The sequence below is a fragment of the Lagopus muta genome, chromosome Z (genome assembly GCF_023343835.1).
Source record: "Lagopus muta isolate bLagMut1 chromosome Z, bLagMut1 primary, whole genome shotgun sequence".
Taxonomy (NCBI): domain Eukaryota; kingdom Metazoa; phylum Chordata; class Aves; order Galliformes; family Phasianidae; genus Lagopus; species Lagopus muta.
Genome location: NC_064472.1, coordinates 26,320,886 through 26,343,730, shown reverse-complemented (window position 1 = coordinate 26,343,730; position 22,845 = coordinate 26,320,886). Strand labels below are relative to the sequence as shown.

General features: G+C 46.6%; 1 protein-coding gene across 4 annotated transcripts in view; it reads right to left on the bottom strand.

The window, feature by feature from the left end:
* KANK1 (KN motif and ankyrin repeat domains 1) overlaps positions 1-22,305 on the bottom strand; it is a 116,220-nt gene extending 93,915 nt beyond the window's left edge. For 2 of the 4 annotated variants that reach the window (XM_048930545.1, XM_048930542.1), the window contains exon 1: positions 22,051-22,145. The gene's annotated coding sequence lies outside the window, so the exon portion shown is untranslated. Of the gene's footprint in view, positions 1-2,486; positions 2,612-22,050; positions 22,146-22,204 lie in introns of those variants that run through there. The other 2 variants (XM_048930543.1, XM_048930544.1) reach the window with 2 other exon arrangements.
* Between the last annotated feature and the right edge of the window lie 540 nt (positions 22,306-22,845).

The following is a 22,845-nucleotide window of genomic DNA, read 5'->3' as shown; positions in this document are numbered from 1 at the left end:
GGAGACAGGCTGCTTCTGATGACAGGGATTTTGCAGCCCACCTGCATAACCCCTGGTCCCATCAGAGCTGGTCAAACAGGAGGGGAGGGGAAGAACTCTGTCAGCTTGCAAGAATAAACATGCTTCAGTAAGCAATCTTAACAGTCACAAAGAGCTGATTGCTATTATCTGCAGAAATAACAGTTTTGGGCCCATTATGTTTACAAGAGTTTGAGCTGTTAATTGTTGGACTTCAAGCAATAGAAATAACCCTACGTAAAAACTGCCCTTCCTTCCTGCTGTTTCCCCATACCCAAGGGAAAAGAGAACACTTCCAAGCTGTCAGGTATCACCATATATATTCATGGGTGTAACACAGCTGGAGATAAAAACAAAACATACATAAAGCATTTAACGTGGGTTAACCATTTCAAGAAGCTGTACAGTAGGGAATCCATGTCTCCTGCATCTCCACATCCAGCTCCCAAGGCTGAAGCTCCCCTTTGCCTTGGGTCTGACAACATCCTGAGGCTTCAAGCTGGCAGGACAAGGCAACAGGACTAATGTCTCCCTCTGGCATTAAAGTAAACCTCAGCCAAGTCACTGCTTTTTCATACTTGTTTTCCCCAGGTACTTGTGGGATTTTTCCAACAGATCTTACTGCCATCTCCTTAGGAGTATATGTTTTGGCATATCACTAACAGATAGTGTAGTATTTTTAGAAGGGCCGTTGTAGAATAGTCTCAAATCAAGCACTTCTTAGAAAAATCCCTCCGTACCCCATCGTACACACACTTCTGTTACATTCCAAAGAAACATCTCACACCAAACTAAGATGTGAGAGAGCATGCCATATTTCCAGCCTAATCCTTTGAAGACAGAGCATTAGTGAACCTCCTGAGCTGCACAGTAACTAATCTGCAGAAGTATAAACAATTATACATCACTGAGGGCTCCTGCCATGGCAGTGCTGCTTCTCTTGTGCAGAAGGAAAAAAAGAAACAAGACAGCTGTCTCATGAGAGGGTCTGTATCAATGACTTGAGTAAGAAAAGCTAATGCCAAACTCATTCCATATTTATCATTTGCGCAGAAAACTAATCCAGACTAACAAATGCATGTATCACATTATAGATAAGTTGAGTTTCCCAGTAAGAGGTTGTAGCAAAAAAAAAAAAAAAAAAAAAGAAAAAAAAAAGAAAAAAAAAAGAAAAAAAAAAGAAAAAAAAAAGAAAAAAAAAAGAAAAAAAAAAGAAAAAAAAAAGAAAAAAAAAAGAAAAAAAAAAGAAAAAAAAAAGAAAAAAAAAAGAAAAAAAAAAGAAAAAAAAAAGAAAAAAAAAAGAAAAAAAAAAGAAAAAAAAAAAGAAAAAAAAAAGAAAAAAAAAAGAAAAAAAAAAGAAAAAAAAAAGAAAAAAAAAAGAAAAAAAAAAGAAAAAAAAAAGAAAAAAAAAAGAAAAAAAAAAGAAAAAAAAAAGGCATTCTTATGTACTTGATTATCAGAAGCAGTAAGCAAATAAGTGCATGGCCTTTGGAGGAATAGACAAATTATTCTCTGGAGTCTCACCAGTAGCCCTTTAAAAAAAGTTCTCCCCAATAGCATTTCAAGGGAAATTTGACATTTTATTGAGACATTTAAGTGCATCCTTCAAAAATTGAGCATGACAGCAAGTAGCTAGTCTTAGTCCTAAAAGAACAGCAATAGGAATACATGCAGCACCAGTCTGGATACTCTTATTGAAACTGTTATCATGTCTAGCATGCTCAGCAATGCCACAGATCAGAAAATGTTCAAAAATAAGGTCAGCACAAGTCTCAATATTCCTGTACCTTTCATAAAAAAAAATAAAATAGGGAGACAACCACCGTAATAACACTACACACTGGATTTGCAGGCTCCAAACATTGGGGGCTGTAGTCTAACACTAACTAACCTCTTGAACTAGATAAGAAGAAGAAGGAAACATATACACAAACTGATTTTAAAACACACTTCCCTCGAGCAGCCAGGAAGAGTAATGCAGAACTACAGAAATCCTCTCTTAATGCACACAGTCCACACAACACAGGGGTGACAGAGCAAAGCAGCCCCAACCCACTTTCCCTGGAAAGCTGTCAACCTTCAATGCAGCCAGCAGAGCTGGGGGAAGGAGAGGGCAGAGGAAGAGATGAGGCAGCGTAGAGCTTTGCAGTGTTGCTTACTGTGCCAGAGTGCTGCAGATGGAAAGTAACACGCTGTGATGGCTGTGCACCAGCTCCTGCCCTACAGGCTGCTCTGCACGGGCTGTGCACAGTCTGGTCCCAACAGAGCACTGCTGAGAGTTTCACAGACACACACACAGTTTGCAGTACTTGTACTGCCATTCATACACAAGCCACTCCACACCACAAGCACGTTCACATTTAGGTATAATTAAGCCGCATGTTAGATGGCGACACTTAAACCTACTCAGCAACACAAAATCCACCAGTTCTCACTACTTCACAAGAAAGAAAAACTACTGAACTCACAGGGTCTTTAGTCCACCGTTTTCCTTGAGAACACGGCGCATCACTGAAGTGCAGTGCCTGAAAACAGTAACTTGACCTCCCCGGGAAGGTGGGCGGTATTATACAAGCTGAAACATTAGAAACATGCATAATTACGGCGGGTATTTGCTACACATTCTTTCATCCTTGAACAGATATGAACGGAAAAGTCACACTGACACTCCAGGCATAGATGATGTCCAAACCATCAATTAGGAAGATTTTTCACGAGGCCCTGAAAGAGAACAAAAGTTTTTAGAGCATAACTTTTCCCTGGACTTCACAGTTACAACGCCAGCACCTCCAGCACAGAGCAGGGCTCTGCAGATCCCCGGCCCAGCAACAGCTCAGTCCGTGGCTTTGTTCCTCAGTGACCACAGGCACACATGGGTACAGTGCCAGCAGGGATGCCTGCCAGGACACCACCCATCCTGTCACCAAACATCCACCCCTTCCTGCACAGTGCCATCTCTCCCGCACACCTTTGCCTTTTCCTCAGTGCAGTCACGTGCAGGCAGCCTTCCTCTCCCTTCTAGGAAAGCAGCATTTACTTTTGAGTTTCGGGTGGCAGAACCAGAAGGCTGAGTGCTGTGAACCGGTGGCTCGGGTCAGAGTCCAGGGAAATGCATGCTTTCCCCACTTTTACAGGTGCCTCGCAGAACACAACACATTTCTTCCTTAACAGGCGGAACACAGCTCCTAATGACAGAGGAAAACTGTGCACACATGTTTAACCACAGAGTTCTCCTGCCACATTACGTCTTCCTACTCCTCCAACTCAAGGCCATGTCATGCTCCTGGACAAGAGTGATGCAGCAACACCTACAGCTGCCATGACCTCAGTTCACCTCTTATTTTAGTAACATCCACATATTGTTGATGTGAGCAGCTCACTTGCTCATCCTCTTCCCACAAAGGAGGCTGTGTTTTTAATTCAGCCCATCTTAGGCAATGAAATAGAAGTGTGGGACGCACAGTATTTATTTCAGCTAATTCCCCATGCTCTATGGGCAACATGTCCTTGTGGAGCACCAGTTCAGGAGAGAGAGATGAATTATTCTAGAACATTTGTTTGTATTTCAAATAGCCCAACTCTTTTTTCCTTTTTTGTTTGTAGACTACCAAAGCTTTTGAAGGTCACAGCAATGAACATATTGAATTGCCTCTCAAGGTCTCAGAGTCAGCTCTGGATACAGCTCACAGCTTCCAAGATTCTCCCGTATGCAGGGTAAGCATAGCTCTCAGGGAACATGAGTTGTCACAGCGATCACATAAAAAGTAAAAACTCTATTTTTTTTAAAAAAAAGCTCATTTCACAAGTACCTGAAAACGCAAGATAAGACTGTCAAGCTATCTTAAACTGGGGATTTTTTTTTCTTTAGCTTTTTGCAAAGAGTGGTTTGTTCAGAGGTTAAACCATGCACACTTTTTTTTTTTTTATACAGAGTTCTGAAAACTACATGGAACTTTATTTTGTGATTTCTCACCTTCCCTCTTATGACTTAGTTAAAAGAGGACTGAGCAGCCTTCCTAAGCCTCACCTAGGTTACCTGCTCAAAGTGACTGAGCCATACAATGGTTTGTAGCCAAGAGACAATTAGCACCTACAGCACAGAAATCCCTACAGAGCAAAGGCCCAAGCTTACAACAAGCCCTGGTTGGAATCACTTCCTTGCCACTATCAACAGGAATTTCCACAGCCTTTTTCAATATTTGCTCTTCAAGTAAATACTGGAGAAGGGAAAGTCAATACTGTAGTTTTAAGATTCCAGTTTAGATGTGGTTTGATAGCAACTTCAAGACATCCTGCCAGGAAGGAGTAGTTGGAACATAAAACTAATTTGGGCCTGTCAGTTACACTCCTTCTCCTGCGTTGTTCACAAAGCCCAGACAAATACCTTATCCGTGGACAGACCTGGGGGCCTTACACAAATATTTCATATTCTGCTGCAAGCTTAGGCACATTACATAAACATCTGGAGTACCCACTAAAAATGTGAACACCTCCCCCTTAGCCCTGCAGTATGCATCTTCATGACACTGTTTCATAAACCTCTCCCTGAGAGAAAACAGTATTATAGAGGGCGTCCATCCAACAGTGCTGTAATCTATAGCCTGTCTGTACATACACCAGGGCTTGGGGAGAAAAGGGGGAGGGGAGTCTCAGGTGCACAAACTCTTCCAAACCTACTTATCAGTGCTTCACTTCTGAGAGGAAGAAAGAGCCTTGCATCATTAGTAAGAGACCGTTTCCAGAACAGTACAGAGAACAATGGTACAGACAACTGCTCTAGGGGAATCAGCAGCAAGAACCACCTACTTACATCCCTGTAGAGGTACAGTCTTTTTTGTTTGGAAGTGTTCTGAGCATGCAGACCCTAAGAGAGTGTTGAAGTCATCCTAGTGTACACCTCCACAGACGTTTTCAGGAGCCCTGACAGTATCTGCATGCAACAACTGCAGCTCTGAAGGCCTCTGTGTATGCCAGAGTCCATAATTAATGAGCAAGTTGCTCAAAAGGCAGCAGATACTTTGGTACCACAGCTCTCAGCACATCTGGATTTAAACCAAAAGCTACTTGCTGCATAAGCCAAGCTACAAGCAGGGTAAGGCTTACAGCCCTCCCTGAAAGAGCATCCCAAGGTCCTAGAACAACAATATCAGCACTTTCAGGCTCATCTGCTACAGTGCCTGCAGAATCACAGCTACTACCCACTGGTTAGGCACAATTCTTTATGCTTTCAAACCTGTAGAGAAGCTGTATGTTACTGCATGCTTCAACAACTGCTTAACAGACACACTTGGATTACTTCAGAACATACCCTCTACAGAACAAAGGAAATGAGCTTCTCTGCTGTGCTGCTGAACAGGAGATCACCAAACTTGCTGGTGTTACAAAGCAGTAGCAAACAGCCAGCTAACATGACAAGCCATCATTCACATTTCACTGTAGTGAGACATACATGGTTCAAAAATACATGGAATCAATGCATAGATTAAACATGAAAGAAACTATCCTCAAGAGCTGGATGCTCTACGATCATGTTTCAAAGCAATGCAGTATCCTTCAGTTAATCTTTTGGGAAAACCATCCTGGATAGCCCGCTGTGATGTGATTAACACAGGAATTCAGGCCTCTCTGTTGTGACCTTACACAGAAACCTCAGGGGTCAAGAGAAGCTTATATCAGCATTGTAGCAAAACACATACGTCTGAGCTATCAACGTAAGCCTCCAGTAACAACAGGACCAACAAGTTTCCAGGGAGACCAAGGCAGGGGATGTTCACGCACTCTAAGAGGGCCACAAAACTGCTGTTAATGAATGCTGTTAATGCACAGCTGTTAATGAAAAGCTGTTCTAAAAGACAGTTGTAAAAATCCTATGTTTGCTAGGCAGAAAGACTTGACTCTAAACTTTCCATATTCTATTCTCAACAAATACCCGTGCCCTATCAAAACAGGAACAAGAAACAAAGGAGTGTTTCCTTAAAGCAACTACTGAGGAACAAAATGAAGCAGAGAAGCTATTTCTCGTTCCAACAGTCAAGTGGTAGGGAGAAAGAGATGGAGGGTTAGGGGGAAATGTGTTTTTATTGTTGTTTTAAGGCCCCCCCACAGTCTTCCTTCTTCAGGCACATCAAAGCAAATCCTTGGATATTCCTGATATATGTCAACTAAACTGCCTGGCAGCAGTAATGCTACTTCTTGCCCTTGATACTGAGGTGGGCATGCCATCCCCACTGCACTGGGGATAGCAAAGAAGTCAGGGTGTGACTGCCACTGCTGTGCTCTGCAAAAGCCCTGGGCCCCAGGAGGACAGCAGGTGAAAATTTAGACTGAATTCCAATCAGCCTGCTTGGTATAAATAGCCTCAGGGTGGCTAACATCAGGCCATGAAAAGAGATTATCAGATGAGGTTTTTTCTCCCCATTCTTACTCTTTGCAACTTGAGAAGCGTGAAAGAGGACACCCGCTAGCAAGAAGGCTAATTAATTCCTCCTCACCCCAGTGATGCAAAGTGCAAAGCTTCTGGTTGCAGACTGTGTGCTGATCTAGGAACAAGCCCCTTGATAACACCGCAAGTTAAGAGGCCTGACTTATTCAGAAGAACAGCACCAGAGAACACAAACATTTCGCAAGAATCATTCCCATCATCAGCTGCAGGAGATGAGAGAAAAGCAGCTTCACTCTTGGGTACGTTCATTTTGAAGCAGGTTAATCTAATCTGTCACAGATATTTTGATTAGGGGGTCAGTCAGCACAAACAGAGATGCTTTTATGAGGATAACAATGTGACTTGCATTGCCTCTTGGGTAAACAGGTTTCTCTGAAATAAGCAGCCTCTACACAGGTTGCAGGAGGGAGAAAGGCCTTGCTTGTCAAGGGCACAACCACACACTGATTGCAGGTGCACGCCACTGCAAGACATGAGCAGCCAAAGCAGCCAGAAGCAAGCGAGAGATGGCTTTGTAGTCCTAAGTGCTCAGTTAACTAAAATCTACAAAATCTCTGAACTAGCAGTATGACAAGAGACATGGAGAAATAATGGAAGAACACCAGCAGGCCTCACAAAGCTTTCAGCCTACAGTAGCACAGATTCCAAGTTGTCCGCAACTGGCAGCAGTCTGCCTGCCCAGCACAGCTGCACACCAAGAAGAAAAGCCCCAGCAGCAGGAGCTAACCAGGCACACACTGCCCAAGGCCAAGCAGTGCCTGAAAACCTGAAGAACAAATCCACCTGCAAGAGCACACACTAAAATCCAAACAACATTCACAGTTCTCATACAATTTGTGACTGCTGTCCCTCCATTTGGCTAGGACACAACAAAGCACGCAGTTATCCAAATTTGTTCTAGGATTTCAGATGAGGCAGGCCAACCTATAAACTCAGGGCAACTCTAGTCCCACCATCCTTTTCTGCTTGTTCAAGCACTCTCGGCACAATTTCCCTTTTACTACCTGTTTAGCTCAAAGCAAAGAGGGAGAACAGAGATCCCTCTCTTCCCACTGCTTGGGTCAAAGCAGTCAGCAGGACAGCTGGACAAACAATCACAATGCAAAGGGCTTTACTACGTGGAATCACACTGGGCATGCAGCAGATGTGCAGCCTGGCCAGCTGTGTTTTCTCGCATCAGCTTTCTATCCTTTTGTCCCCCTCCTCAAACAGCTTTTCTTCCCTACCACCCAAGCAGTCTCAGATGCATTCTTTCCCTGAGAAAAGGACAGCAGTTTCTAGCCTTACCACCAAATACAAGCATCAGTGAAATCGGAGAAGCAAGAATGTTTTACTCTGTTTGAATCTGAAGACACCTGCAGTTCAACCTCAGGTGTGCTATTCAAAGCTAACAGAAGAAGAATGGAAGTGTCAGGAACAGATGTTCTCTTAATCACATCAGATTTTGCTCTGGGCAAGTGAAGAGATTTTTTTTTTTTTTTTTTTTTTTTTTTAAAAGCTGAGACCATCTACTGATGATGCTCTGCTGTAGTATAATCAGTTCCCATGAAAGAGCTCCTCTTGGCAGACTGGCTGCTCACAAGCCCCTCTCCATGCAGGTAACCCGGAAGAGGATGGCCAGAACAGCCAGAGGAACATGAAGACATGCTGGACTCCTGCTGGTGGTTGGGTGGCAGTCTGGGTGAGAAAAAAGTCATGCAGCTATCCTCGTGATGGTTACTGAGCATTTCACTGTAGTGCTACGAGATGTGAAGCAGGGGGCAGAACAGAAGAGAAGGCGTAAAGGTGAAGCCCTTTCTTCCCTTCTTGTTCCTTCTCAAGAGCAACAGATGATAAATCATCTTTTATTTTTTGACGGTGAGATCAAGGGCGAGTCCTTCTCCACTTGGGATAAACACATTCTTTTTTATGCAGTGTACATCACTACTTGGCATCACAAGCTGTTGCAGGATGATTTGCTTTGTTACTGATTAACAGCTCAGTACCAGCTCCCTGCTCCTATCTTGGGGCATCCTGACACTACCACTTCCTTACAGCTTTGCCCTCAGACACATTAGACAAAAAACACTTCAGAGCTTACCAGCTACCAGCAATCTTACTGCCCCCACTCTGCAGACCCCACAGCACCAACCTTCCATACCCTCGAGGCTCTCCAGGGGAGATCAGCTGCGCCAACGTCACTGCAATTTGTCGGGAAGTCAGAAATCGCTCCTTATCAGCAGCACTGGCAACCCCTGTAAGTACCAGACTGCAACAACATCAAGCCTGTGATTTGGCAAAAAAAAGTTAATTTGGGCCACCAGCGCTTTGATCCTCTGACAAACTGTTTCCTGACACGAGCTGAAACAGCACAAAGGACCTTGGACATCAACCAGCTGTCACGACTGGGCGGGGAGCTGGCACTAAGGCAGCACTGCCAGAGGGAGAAGACTGAGATGGTGGGAGGGGAGCAAACAGCCATTTGCATTCACAGTGTGTTCCTTCTTCAGACGAAGCATCTTGCTAAAAGCTGACAGAAGGGGAGCCCACCAAAACTCACCAACAGCTGCTGCAGGGGATTCTGACAGTACTGAAATGCAGCACACACTGCTGGATGTTACAAGCAGGAGGTAAAGGGGAGATGGTTTGCCTTTGTTTTTGCTCTCCAGAGGATGCTTAGGCACCGACAGAGCTCCCAGCACAGTGACCCTTCCAGGACCTTTGGGCCTGAGCTGAGAAAAACAAGTAGAAAGCCGAACAAAGATCTGAGACACCAGATGGGAAAAGCAAAGGCAGAATCACAGTTTAATAGCCCTCTCCTTTTATCCCACCCAAAAGGGAGCCTTCATGGCTACCCACAACTCACCTAAAAAATGAAAGAAAGCTGACACTGTTTTTAACATTCTCTCTCAGAAACTATCCCTGTACAGATACATTCATATTTTCCTCTTTTTCTATCAGTATATATGACACTTGGCAATTACAAAGAAATGCAGTTTGAGGAGAAGCAGATTAGAGGTATAGCTTGCTACATAGTTCTGCTATGATGAACCCTTAATTAAAAACACTATTAATTGAGAGTGTTGAAAGAAACAGTCCACAATACTAGGTAGTTTCTCCGAGCCTTCCCCGTCATTTAACTGAGGCATTTTATCACCAGGCTTTGAGAAATTGATACTACAATCTTGGATGGAATTAAACACAGCACACAAAACAAAGTGTGACAAAAGGAACCCTTGAGATGCCCTTGATGTTTATTAACTTTCTTTTCTCCCGAAACTTCTCCTGGTGACAGACCTGTTGCTCTCCTAACTTCTCTTTAGGACAAGTTCTAGTGGCTAAACAGCTCTCAGATGTGCAGTTTGACCTGCCACCTGTCTAGGTCTGAGTGCATGGTGTCATGAAGCCCCACAGCACAAAGCCTTGCCTGCAGCTTTGAACCGGCCTCAGCTAGACCAAGGACTGACACAAGTCTCTCAGGGCTCTGCTGTAGTGCAAGTATCACACAATTCTTGTGCACAGAAGGATCACCATGCCAGCATGAGGAGCTAGTAGCACACAGACTGGGAAAAGGCAGGTTTAGAAGGATCTCCAAGGAGAGGCATACAGAGGAGGCTGGAAACGGTTGCCTCACAGCCATACTTCAAGCATTAGGAAGCATGAGTCCACACACAGGCAACGTGCAGCTGCTAGCCTTACAAGCAAGCCCAGCAGGAGCAGGAGGATTGCTCATGGGTGCTGAACTGGGAGTACTGCAGCAACTTGTGGATGAACACCAGAGTCACGCTAAGAAGCTTATCCACAAAAGGCATTTCTGCTCATGGTGTCACTCCTGCCACTGCAGATGGCCTGCAAGGTAGCAGCAAGAAGGACCGTCCTCCACACAGGCAGAAATTAACTTAAGAGTCATGGGCTAGGACTTTTAAATGAAGTTTTGAAGAAGCAGCCAAGCAAACAAATGGAGATAATAAGGACTCTGTACATCAGGGAGAAGTCAGCATCATAGCTTAACAAGATGACTACTACCCTTCTCTCACGATAACTAGAAGCCTTCTTTTCCTATAGCTTCAGCTTCAACACCGTGCTGACAGTACCAATACTGCCACTCACCTCATCTGACTTCATTCCCAACTGGCCATCCAAGGTGAATCATGAGGCAGCCATGGAGCACAACAGCTTTTCTTTCCCACAATAAAAAAACAACACCATAATTCCTACAGGAATGTAAAGCAAACTGTGACTACTCTTCCCCCCAGAATTTTAGCAGTAGCAATCAGCTCTCAATTAACATGCTAATGAAAGGAACTCAGGTCAGCTCAAAATAATATAAATGAGTATGCACGGCTAAGAAAACGCCAGAGTGCAGCACACTAAGGCGGACACAGATGGGGACAGCTCAGCTGCAAACAGCTGAGAGGAGAACTGATGGAAGCACCTGTGACAAGTAAAGCACTGACAGGTTGTGATTCCTGGCAGCTGCATGAATTTTCTTTCCCACTCCTCCCCCACCCACTGCCTCTACCAGTCTGAGTTTGCACTATTTCCAAGATGACAACAAATGCAAGTTCTCAGGCACACAGACAAGACAAAATTCAGGTCAACATTCCTTTCCAGGAAAAGTTTTCTATCTGCAAGTCTTCATGCAGTAGCACGTGTCTCTTTTATTAGATACACATAAATTTTCTCTGCAATGCTGAGAGCTGAACTTGGTACCAAGAATAGCCCAGTGCATCTTTTTTTCCATAACCAAACCAGAACAGCTTTTAGCACTGCATCAGCCTGAGATGCTGTAGCAGTTGCCCCCTGCTGCTGTGACAGTAAGGCTCTGCTGTGCCCTCACATCCCCATCTTGCAATGAGGAGAAAAGCACAGTCTAGTCATCACTTCTGCAATATCCCCTTGAGACAAAAGTTCAAGATTAACAGAAATCTGATGACAGACTGAAAATGCAAAGAAGAGTTACTCAAGACAAAGCCTTACTGTACTTTCACCTGACAGAGGAACGAGAGTTCAGTCAGATCCAGCTCTTTCACTTTTTACTTTTCCTCCCTGCACCCTCTTCTTCTTGTTGCCCCCTTTCTTCCGTACACTCTCCCAAGCCACTGAACAGTGAGCATTCAGGGTCAGATGGAGAGGAGAAGCAGCACAACTTGATGGAGAGCAAATAAAATGTGTTAGACAGAGAAGTTACAGAAGTAGGATGGATTGGGATAACAGAGAGGAATAGCTGAGAGAGGAATAGCAAAAACATGAGAACAGCAGAGCTGTGAGATGTTTCACAGACACTTCTGGGCAAACATTCAAGGCCACGCATTAAAGCCACCAAGAGCTGCACTGTGCTTCATTCTGCAAGGAAACTGCCCTGGGCAGCTTCCAGCAGGCCCACATTCACATCAGCTGTTCCATCAGAGCTGGGGTACCAGATGTGTGGGCATCCTATCCTAATCCCTTTCAGCCAATAGCTGCTGATCAGTATGGCTTAACTGGTCATCATGAGGCGATGGCACAGATGGACCAAAAGAATTCAAGCTTAATCAGGAAGGTGGCTGGCTGGCAAGGGCCACATGCTTAACCCTAAGGATGGATCCCATACTTCCAGTTACCCCATTATGCACAGTTGCACAGTGCAGGCAGAGGCATCCTGTTGGTACTCCAGGATTACACTCCTAATTCCCCAGAACTAGGAGGAAATTGATTTATTATTATTATTTTTTTTTAAAGGACACTGTGCTGAAAATGGCATCTCCACAGGCTACTCAGTGACTGCTGCAGGCAGATGCCTCTCACTGTGTGGCAGGTGAGGGAAGCACTATTTCAGCTATCTGTCTTTAATTTACCTCTGCATGCAAGTCCAAACCCATCCCAGATACGGCCAGTCTCCTCACAGCAGGAGTTAGAATGATGTACTGCACTTAATACCTCACCTGCAAGCCACTATCGCTTTAATTAGATTCAGTCAAATCCACGACTCTGCAGTCTAGACATGGTTTAGCAATTGCTTTTATGTGAGTAACTCATTGTGAGGGAACAATTCTTAAAGGAATTAGATAACTCATCACATGTTAAGTTTTATTTGGGTCTTACCTCAGTTTTTGGCAATGAAAACCTCTCTGGCTTTTGATAGAATGCAGTCAGCTTTGCTTAAGTATTTAAGCACAAGTCCAAATGAAGATCTTGCAGAGGGAAGAAACTGTTAGGGTCACTGGGGGAACACTTTCCACATGTTTAGGAAGAGCATAATAATACAGTTTTTCAGTGCAGCATGGGAACACCCATGGCAATACAAAAAGTATATATATATATATATGTATATATATATATATATGTGTGTGTGTGTGTGTGTGTGTACATAAAGGGCTGTTGGATGACAGAAAATAGCACGAGCCAGCACATAAATTGATTAATTGCAATTCTCGTTTCACTCAGCACCTCCAGCAGCTTGAGCTGGGCACAGGGAACACCAGCTGGTGTTTCTGAGTAGGGACATGCAGGGCTGCACACCCTCCATCCCGACCCTGCTCCTCCGCAGATGCGAGTCCCACAGGCGCTGTACCACAATGGCCATAACTGGATGTTTCACTAATACAGCTCAGACCGTCTCAATTAACAGCTGCTCACAAAGGCACCAGCAGGCATAAAGAAACCCGCAAGTCATCCCATAGCTACTCTAGTAGTTGAAATGATCTTTTTTCCCCCCCGCAGCTCACTAAGGAGACAGCCCCGGTCCGCTTTGTGATGCAAATCAACAAGTTGCTTGGAGGAAAAAGGGGAGGAAAAAAGGCCTTCAGTGAAATTGCGGGGCAGCTTCCTCCCCGCACAACAGTCACCGAGACGCCAGCACCCAACTCGGGGCGCACCGTGCCCGCCAACCCACCGCCCTCCTCCAGACCCCGCACAGCCCTCCGTGGCCCGCTCTCCGCTCACCCCCACGTGCGCCTTCCACACCGCTGACCTGCACGCACCAAGGAGACCCGTGCCAAAGCCCGTGACCCGCGCCAAAACGCCAAGCTGCTCCTGAACCCCGGGGCCGGGGGTGTGACGGGCCGTAAATCGCCGCCTCTCCACGAAGACGCGGCCAGAAGCGCACCTCTACCGCTCCTCCGAGCAGCCCCGTCAGCCTTCCGAGCGCGAGAAGCCAGGAATGTGGGGGCTCCGATGGGCATGGGGAGGACGGACACCTCCCACGGTTCCCGCACACGGCAGCGCAGCCCCCGTCGCCCTGAGCCCGCACGCAGGAATGCGAGCAATGCGGAGCAGCGCGGGCTGGGGGCCTGCCGAGGGCGGACAGGTACCGGAGAACGACGGCACCAGGACGCAGCTGCTGCGGGGCTCGTTGGGTCCCGGGGGATGGAAGCGTGCCACTTCGTCCCATCCTGCCCGTACGTGTGCGTTTTAGCGTGCAAAGCCCGCACGCAGCTCTGACGCTGCATCCTTGCTGTCTATCGGGGCTGCAGGTCCCCCGGCATCTGGCTGGCTACCGACATCAAAGGCATACCAGCATCAGGAGTAATCATCGCACACACCTAACCCTTCTATAGCCAGCAAGCCTGCGTTCAGCTCTGCAAGCATAACCCTGCCATCCCTTCTCTCCCAGGCTGACAGGAGGAACTGCCACACGCGGCACTCTCCCAGATTTACTCTGGCAAAAGCCAACAAACCCTCGCAGCACGACAGCGGCACTCGGTCACCTGCTATTTCATGAAAGAACTCCACATCATTCCCACAGTAACTCCCAGCCCAGCAGCAGGCTTGATGCTGCCGCAAGTACTGAGTGCATCTCCTCTGCACACTCACCCAGCAACTCATGACAGCTGTGGTGCATGTGCTGGCACAAAGAAAAGCTTGTGTGCCTTGTTTGCCTTGACTTTTCCCAGCTGAGAAGGCTCCTAGCAGCCATGAGTATTTCTGTGGATGTGACTGATCTCACACACTGCTTGAAAACATGACATGTCCACTAGCAGCAGCGGTGCTGGGTGAGGAACTGGAATAGCAAACACATAGATAAAGACTGAGCAATAAATCAGAGGGGATTGGGACAGAGACTGGGAAAGCTTATGTTCCACATAGCTGAGCCATTGTCTAGCTTGAAAAAAAAAAAAAAAAGCCACCACAACATTAGGACAGTTTAAGAAATGGACACAAGCTTTCTCAGCCCAGCTAAACCATGCTAACAGGACAAACTAAACTGCAGCTAATTGCACCTCCATCACTTCCAGCAACACCTGCTTTCAGAGATCACTGCCAGGGTATTCCTGCTGGTGATTTCATCCAACCTGGAAAGGTCACCAGCTGACCATGCATGGAAGAGAATCCCAACAGACTGCCACCACAATGCATCTGTGGAGAAAAAGCCAGCCCCAGCTCATAGGTCAGAGTAAGACTTGCACTCATCTGAAAAAACCAGGAAACTTGTCAAGAGCTTGCCATTAAAAAAAGAAAAAACAGGTTAAAAGTTTAGGAATTAGTCCAACACCACTTGTCAGGAGAAGAAATGGAACTTCAGAAATCTCTTCTTGTGTTGCTTTCTGTTAATCTTAGAAATATTTCAATTTTTCCTCTCCTGTCTGTAAATCTTCCTCTGAGACTGACTGTTGCTCTAAAAGCAAACAGTCTAACAAAAAAATGTTAAGTGTGGTTTAAAAAAAAAATATATATATATATACACACACACACACCATGAAGCATGTTAATTCTAATCCTACTCATGGAAATCCACACTTAAAAGATAATTTTTTAATGCCTTTCAGGAAAGCCAAGACGCTGACTATTCTACTAAAAACCCCAACATTTTACCAAGTTAACACTTAAAAAATATTGTTCAGAAAAAAAACTTGTTCTACGACACAACTATGGCTAGAGGGCTAGAACTACAGTAAATGACTGACAACTTGGAAACTTTCTGCTTCTTGGTTTGTGGAAAACAAAAGATTAAAAACAGAATTTTATCCAGCTTAAAATGCACATTTCTATTAACATCTTCACTGTGAGGTGGCTTCAGAGCTGAGTGATGACTGCTCTTCATTCACCAAGCCAACTTTTGGTTGCCAAGCTCCATCAGAGGTTGATAGTGACAGACAGAGGTGAAGGAGTATACAAAAAGTAGAATGGTCCCAGAAAGCATGGGAGCTATGTTGTGTCCTTCAACACACCTGTTAAATCCCTTGGAATACCTGTATGATTTCCTCTAATATCTATATGGTTTTGAGAACCATCCTGCACTTAAGTTTAAGATTCCTCCTGCTATTGTGAGCCTTTTACTTCTGCTCTTTCATGCTGGACAGAATGAAAGACCTAAGCCTAGCATGCTGAGTGCCCTCTGCCTCCTGTTCCTGCTCACCCAGTGACACAGACAACACTCACTGATGCAGCCTGAAGGGATACACACACACTCAGCTGCACAGAACCACAGAATGGCCAGGATTGGAAGGGACCTCAAGGATCATGAAGCTCCAACCCCCCAGCCACAGGCAGGGCCAACAACCTCCCCATTTAATACCAGACCAGGCTGCCCAGAGCCCCATCCAATCTGGCCTTGAACACCTCCAGGGACGGAGCATCCACAACCTCTCTGGGCAGCCTGTTCCAGCACCTCACCACTCTCACAGTAAAGAGCTTCCCCTGACATCCAACCTAAATCTTCCCTCCCTCAACTTACAACCATTTCTCCTTGTCCTGCTGTTATCTACCCTTTCAAAGAGTTGAATCCCCTCCTGTTCGTAGGCTCCCTTTAGGTAATGAAAAGCTGCAATGAGGTCACCCCACAGCCTTCTTTCTCAGCCTGCCTTTGTAGAGGAGGTGCTCCAGCCCCCTGATCATCTTTGTGGCTCTCCTCTGGACCCTCTCCAACAGCTTCCTGTCTTTCTTGTACTGGGGACTCCAAACCTGGACACAGTACTCCAGATGGGGCCTCACAAGAGGCAGAGTAGAGGGGGACAGTCACCTCCCTGTCCCTGCTGGCCACCCCTCTTCTGATGGAACAGACAAGCAAGACTTGCACAAGTCGCAGTGAACCAACAGCCCAGTTTTCACCCTGGTCTGGTAACTGCAATATCAACAAGGCATGCTGAAGCTATCTACCACAGAATACCAGATATAGCTTATTTTCCTTCCGTGGATAACGAGTTGGAAGTCAGATTCCAGTGAGTGAATCACCATCCACCATAGCACGCTGATAGGAAAACACAGCAGAGCCAAATTCAGCATCAGCTCCCACCCTGAAGTAGGGTTCAGCTGAGCACCTCTCAATGTATTTTGCTACATCTCTTTGGGCACTACCATATGGAAGAAAGCAAGGCTCTGCTCCAGTGCAGCCCTCCCACAGCCAGGACCACCGTGGGAAGCAGGCTGAGCCTCAGTGTAATGCATCCAACTGCCATCAGAGAAGGAGCTGAAAGAATAGGAATTCACACAACAGCAAAGCACTGCTGAGACAAGGGAAAAGAAAAAATACAGAGAGAGCCCCATGGGCTTAAATTGACTTTGCCAAACTGTAAAACAGAAGAGACCCATCAACTCTCATTGTTCCAGGTTTTCTGTCAGAAAGCCTGGAAAACCAGAGGCAAAATTCACTACACTGTTCTGTCAGTAGTTATGCCTGGGCAACATCCCCTTACTTTTGTCCAAAACCAACAACTCTGAATATAAAAAGTAACAAAGGACAGCCAACATAAAAGCCAAAGGAGACTACAGTCTGAATGTACTTTTTTTTTCCTCCAGCCAGAACACCTCTTGGCAAGTTCTCAGCTGAGCACTGAGGAGCTGCGAAAAGCCCCAATGCATCTCTCTTTCTGTCCAAACCGGCTTGGCTGGGAGTAACCCTCGGAGGTCCTCTGTGTTACCATATGCTGAGACAGGGATGAAAAGAGAAACATTTGCAGAAAGTTTACTCGCCTGCAGTCATTGGGGATATTTAATGCAGAGCTAAAATGCTCTGGAAAGAGACCCCTCCTTTCATTTAATAGCTCAGAAGTGAATTAAATGCCTGACAGAAGACCCAAACACAGAGCCAAGCTGGTGCACCTCAACAAACACATCTCTGACACTGCCTGCCTCCAGGGACAGCTTTTACAGACACTACACTGCAAGAAGAATAATTTGAGAAGTCACTGTTTTAAGCTTCACTCTTCCGCCTCTGCATGGATGCACGATGAAGATGGAACATGAGGGGAGGACAAGGCTTTCTGAATCTCGTGTGCAGAGCAGGATGCTCTCACTTGTCACGTAAGAGGATGTTCATTTACGGACCGAACCTTGGAACAAGTAATGCTGGCTTCCAGGAGCCCACCAATGGGTGCAGAACCATCGCAGCCAATCTCAGCAATGCTTATCCTGAGCCAAAGGAGAAAATTGGAAAGGGATTGGAAACACACAGAAATAACAAAAAAGGCTAAAAAAAAAAAAAAACAAAAAAAACAAAAAAAACAACACCTTCATCTTTCAATAGACTGAAAAAGCAGTATTCGGAAGAAGCTAACAAATTGTTTGAGATAAGGAACGGAATGGCTATGAAACATAAAACACAGCTTTGTCCTTATCACAAGGACAAAGTATAATCAAGCTATGCAATTAGGAGGTGAAAATAACAGGATAAAACAACTGTTGGACTGGTCCCACTTTAGCTCTTGTATGTCTACACACGGATACATGCCACACAGTCATTATCACTGCAAAGCATCCATGAAGGCTACCAGCCTGGTGAGACTGAGAAGGACTGCACATACATAGGGAACAGCACTATCTGGAGCTACACACAGAAATACTAACTGGAGTCTTCGGGGGGGGAGGAAACAAACACAAATAAGCCCAGGGAATTAATGCTAAATAAGACCATGTTGGCTAATTACAGACCTATACAAGACATAAGGCAGGGGACAGATTAGCCTTTATCAGCCCAGAGTGTTTAAATGCTGCATATTTCTCAAAATCCCTCCACACTGAGCAGCCTTACTAGGTCTGGAGCCTTACAGTTCAATCAACATCCCGGTTGTTATCCTCCACTGCCACCCTTCCCTCCCCTTCTCCCCCCTCCCCACCCCCCCGGTGTTCCTCAGCTGCCTTCTGCTGTGAGGAGCCAGGTTCAGAGGAACCACCAAAGCCATCGGAACAAGCCACACTTGTGTCATGTTGGCACGGACCAATAACAGGACAGCAAAAAGCACAGCAGCAGCAGCATCACTGCTGCTTCACATGGCTGCATGGGTCTCTGGGCATAGAAGAATGCAGCTCAGAAAGAAAAAGAGAGGTACCCAGCACTCTCCAGCAGAGCTCAGGTTCTTAAAGCCAGGAACGGTGACCCAATACAGCTAACCACAGCCCCACCTACACCAGAACACTTCCTCAAGAAAACCTGTTTCATTTTGGGAAATGTTACCACCTCTCAGGTGAGACATCAGGGTTTAGGGTTGGGATCCGTGTAGCACAGGAAACATGTGTGTCAAACAGCTAAGGGAACATTTTGGGTTGCAGATGGACCTGACTTGTGCCAGCAGGTCTGCTTACCCCAAGGAAGTTTCAGCTGCTGGTGTCTGACACCTCTGTCCTCAATCTGCTCACACATTGGAAGAATGAAAGAGGCATCTGAAATACAAACTTATGATTTACATTTAATTGTCAGGTGTCCTTTTCCAGCACAGCTCTAATGAAGAATCTGCATTCAGAAATGATTCTGAAGCTGACAAGGCAAGCCTGCAGGAACATTTTAAGTCTAACAGGGTGCCTTCTTCTAACTCATACTTTAGCTGTATTACATGCTGGGTTTTATACACAGGTAGGAGCTTTGGGACTGCAGCAGCCTGGTAGTGGGGGCGGGCTGCAAGAGCATCTGATCTGGAAGTCTTTACACTACCAGTGAAACTCAGAAAGCACTCCCAGTATTCACCACAGCACCCAAGTCATTCTCTGTTTTCCTAAGCATGGAAAAGTACAATTGCAATGGGGATGGGATGATTATCACCATGTACATCTTTCTGCTATTTTGCAGAGGTTGCCAAGGATAAGAAAGAATAAGAACATGCTCTGAACCAGTCTTCAGGTTTCTCTTCCAGTCTCAACACCACTGTTACAAACACAGCTTCCCAGAGCAAAATACATGGGCAGCAGTCAGAGGCAGCAAATGAAATAGGAATGATGATTATAATGCACAATACAAAGCTGCAAGGAGTGAACTGCACAAAACCTAAATTGCAAAATAATCAATTATTCTATTCTTGACTTGTACTACTACTTCCCTAAGACCACAGTCTTCTACGAGCTGGGACAACACATACGTACAAGTACATATGCACATACATTACTGCACCTCAATACATAGCATCTGTAACAGCAGCACAAGATAATGGTGGAATATCAAAGCTGACCACCCTGAATGGCTCCCACGATGCTTAAATAAGATGCCTCCTTGAGATGTTTAAGTGCCTTTTTTGAGAACCGCCAATTGTTCCACCTCAAAACCAGAAACTTTTAAGGTGCTTCAGACAAATCATTTCCCAAACATGTTTTAGGTTCGTCTTGACTAGAATTATGATCAAACCTATCCCATTACTTGCAAAAGATACGTAAGATTTTATGTCAGAACACAATGCAAAAAAAGCTTTGAATAAATCCTGAAAAATTATCATTACAAATTACTCATAAGCTGTACACATTGCATCTCTGGAATGTTAGTGGAACCAGAACTTTCCTCAAGTTGTCCACTTCGCAGTTCTAACTGAACTCCTCGTTATTAAGAGGAACATTATTAGCTTAACTCTTTTAGCTTAACTCTTGCCGTCCAGCCACAATGCACAAAACCCTGGACAAGATTCATACCCACACACTGTACATACAGAGCCTTCAAGACACCCTGAGTGTTCTGCACTTCTTCCTTTTTGAAGGTGCGTGGGCAAGTTCAGGTGGATCAAACAGCCCGAAGATGCCTGGAACTCCCGCCATGCCCTCTTAGCCAATTCCATTAGCTGAATGAGTAGGAAAAAAGCCTCCTCCTCCATGACCTACCACTACAATAGGTACTGACACCACAAGAAAATTTGCAACTGTCCTCAATTAACTAATGCTTTGGCAACTAAAAGCACAGCCGGCTGCTATTTCTGACAGCTTTGCGTCATTTACAAGAGATACTCCTCATTTAGAAGTTTTCATTTCACTGTTAGCATCCATTATTTAGACGCAGAAGGCACCACAGAAACTGAGCCCACAGGCACTAGCAGGAGCTCACAAGACCATGAAAACTGCCTAAAATACAAGCATCTGAGTGACGCGGAAGGCTCACCCCACAAAGAAACCATCTACTGCAGGAGAAATACATCCACTGCTAGTCCTGCCCATGGAAGCACCATGCAGAAGCCTGCTGAAGTGCCACCCACATGACCCATGCTCTGTTTTCAACATAAGGACCAAGCTTTGCCCTTATATCTCCAGCAACATTCTTAAGAAAGACAGGAAGTCAAAGGAAAGCTGGTGTATGCAGCTTTAAGAACTCCTTAGGCTGGAATGCTACAGAAGCCATCAACAAATTAGCCACAGCAATCATCAGCAATTTAAAGGCAGTATTGGGTTTGCCACTGGAAAATCATCCACCCTAATGGTGTTATTTTCCTCTGGTTGGAGCTCCAACAATAGGAAAGCAAGAGGCACCCTGGGAGGGCAGGGGCCATCCTCACTGACCTGCAATGCCCCTGGAAACCCAGCTCCAGTCTAAAGACACACCTGAACAACATGTCAGGGCTTCCTTCTGCAGCTTGTTACTGTTCCAGGATTCAGCCTTTCTGAAATGCACATTACATCCACATCAGCCTCCTCTCACTGACATGCTTTCCCTTCCACACAACGCACACACATCTCTGGATCAGGTCCAGTCCACCCAACAGAAGACTGGAAATCAATGAGTACCACATCTGATGTTTGCAATTAGCAAATGGTCACAGTCCCTTCCTTGGCCAGACAATGTTCAAGTTTGTCAACCATGCCGGAAGGGCCACAGCATTAATTAAATGTTTGAGAGCTCCCTCCCTTTAACAAAAAGCACGGTGCCGCTGACCTGAGCAAGAAAACTGAACATTGCCTGGCTTTATGCAAAGCCCAGGGCCGGAGAAGTCACAGGACAGTCAATGTATGCACGGAGGCCCGCAGTTATGCCTGAATAAGTTCTTAAGCATACTGCCTATGGAGTTCTAGGAACAGATGGTCTTCGTTACAGAAAGGATAAGACACTTTTCAAACACATCGTGAAGACTTTGAGCGCTTTTCGAGATCCGCGAAAAGCAGCCTAAAGTTGAGTCACGTTCATAAGCCCCCAAACCTCTCACATCCACCGCGAGAAAACTAAAATCACCGCTTTACTTCCAAAGCGCCCACGGACCGGACCCGCACCGGAGCGGCCACCCCACCCCGCGCCCCTCCGCTCGCCGAGCCGCACAGAAGCAATGCACCCACCGCCCGGAGGTCGCCGCGAAACCGCCATCAGCGCGCTCGGCGGAGAGCTCCGAGCTCGAACAGAGAGGCGGGGAAGCAGCGCGCGCGGTGCCCGACGCAGCAGCAAGGTGCAGCTCCGCGCATCACCCGGCCGAAAGCAGCGCACAGAGGAACCCCGCGGCGCGGCGCAACGCGCCACGTACCGGTGCCCGCGGACCCGCGCGGACGGAACCGCCGTGACCCGCGGAGCGCGCACCGCCGGACAGCGCCCGCCTGCCCCACCTCCCGGCCCTGCCCCGAGGAGTGAAGGGGCGGGGAGGACGGGACACCTCCCGCCCCCATCCCTCCGCCGCTCACCTGCGGGCTCCGCGCCCGGGGGCCCCGCCGCTAGGGCGGGCGCTGCCGCCCGGCCCCGCCGCCGGCACGGAGCGCTCCGACCGCCTCTTTGTACCCGCCGGCGGCCGCACTGCGGCTGCGCGCTGCCCAAACGGCCGCCACCCCCCCCGGCAGCCCCCGGCCGCCGCGGCACCTCCAAGGATGTCCGCGTCGGAGCGGTTCTGCGAGTTCGCTGATGGGCCGGGTCAGATGACGGAAGGGGGGTTCCTACCTCCGTCCTGCAGCCGGGGTCACTCGCCACTGGGGTGCGGGCAAAGCGCGGTGTGTTAGGAAGTGACTGTGATAGCCAGTGATAGGGCAAGGAGGAGGTGGCTTTAAACTAAGAGAAGAGAAATTCAGATTAGATGTTAGAGGGAAAGTCTTTACTCGCAAGGTGGTGAGGTGCTGGCACTGCTGTCCAGAGAAGTTGTGGTGCCCCATCCCTGGAGGTGCTCAAGCCTGAGTTGGATGGGGCCCTGGGCTCTGAGCTGATGGCAGGGGGTTGGAACTGCGAGATCCTTTACGTCCCTTCCAGCCCAAACCATTCTGTGATTCTATGAAAACCTGCTCAGCGGCTCAGAGCAGTGTTTTTAAGCTGCTGCCTTGATCTGTACTAGCCAGAA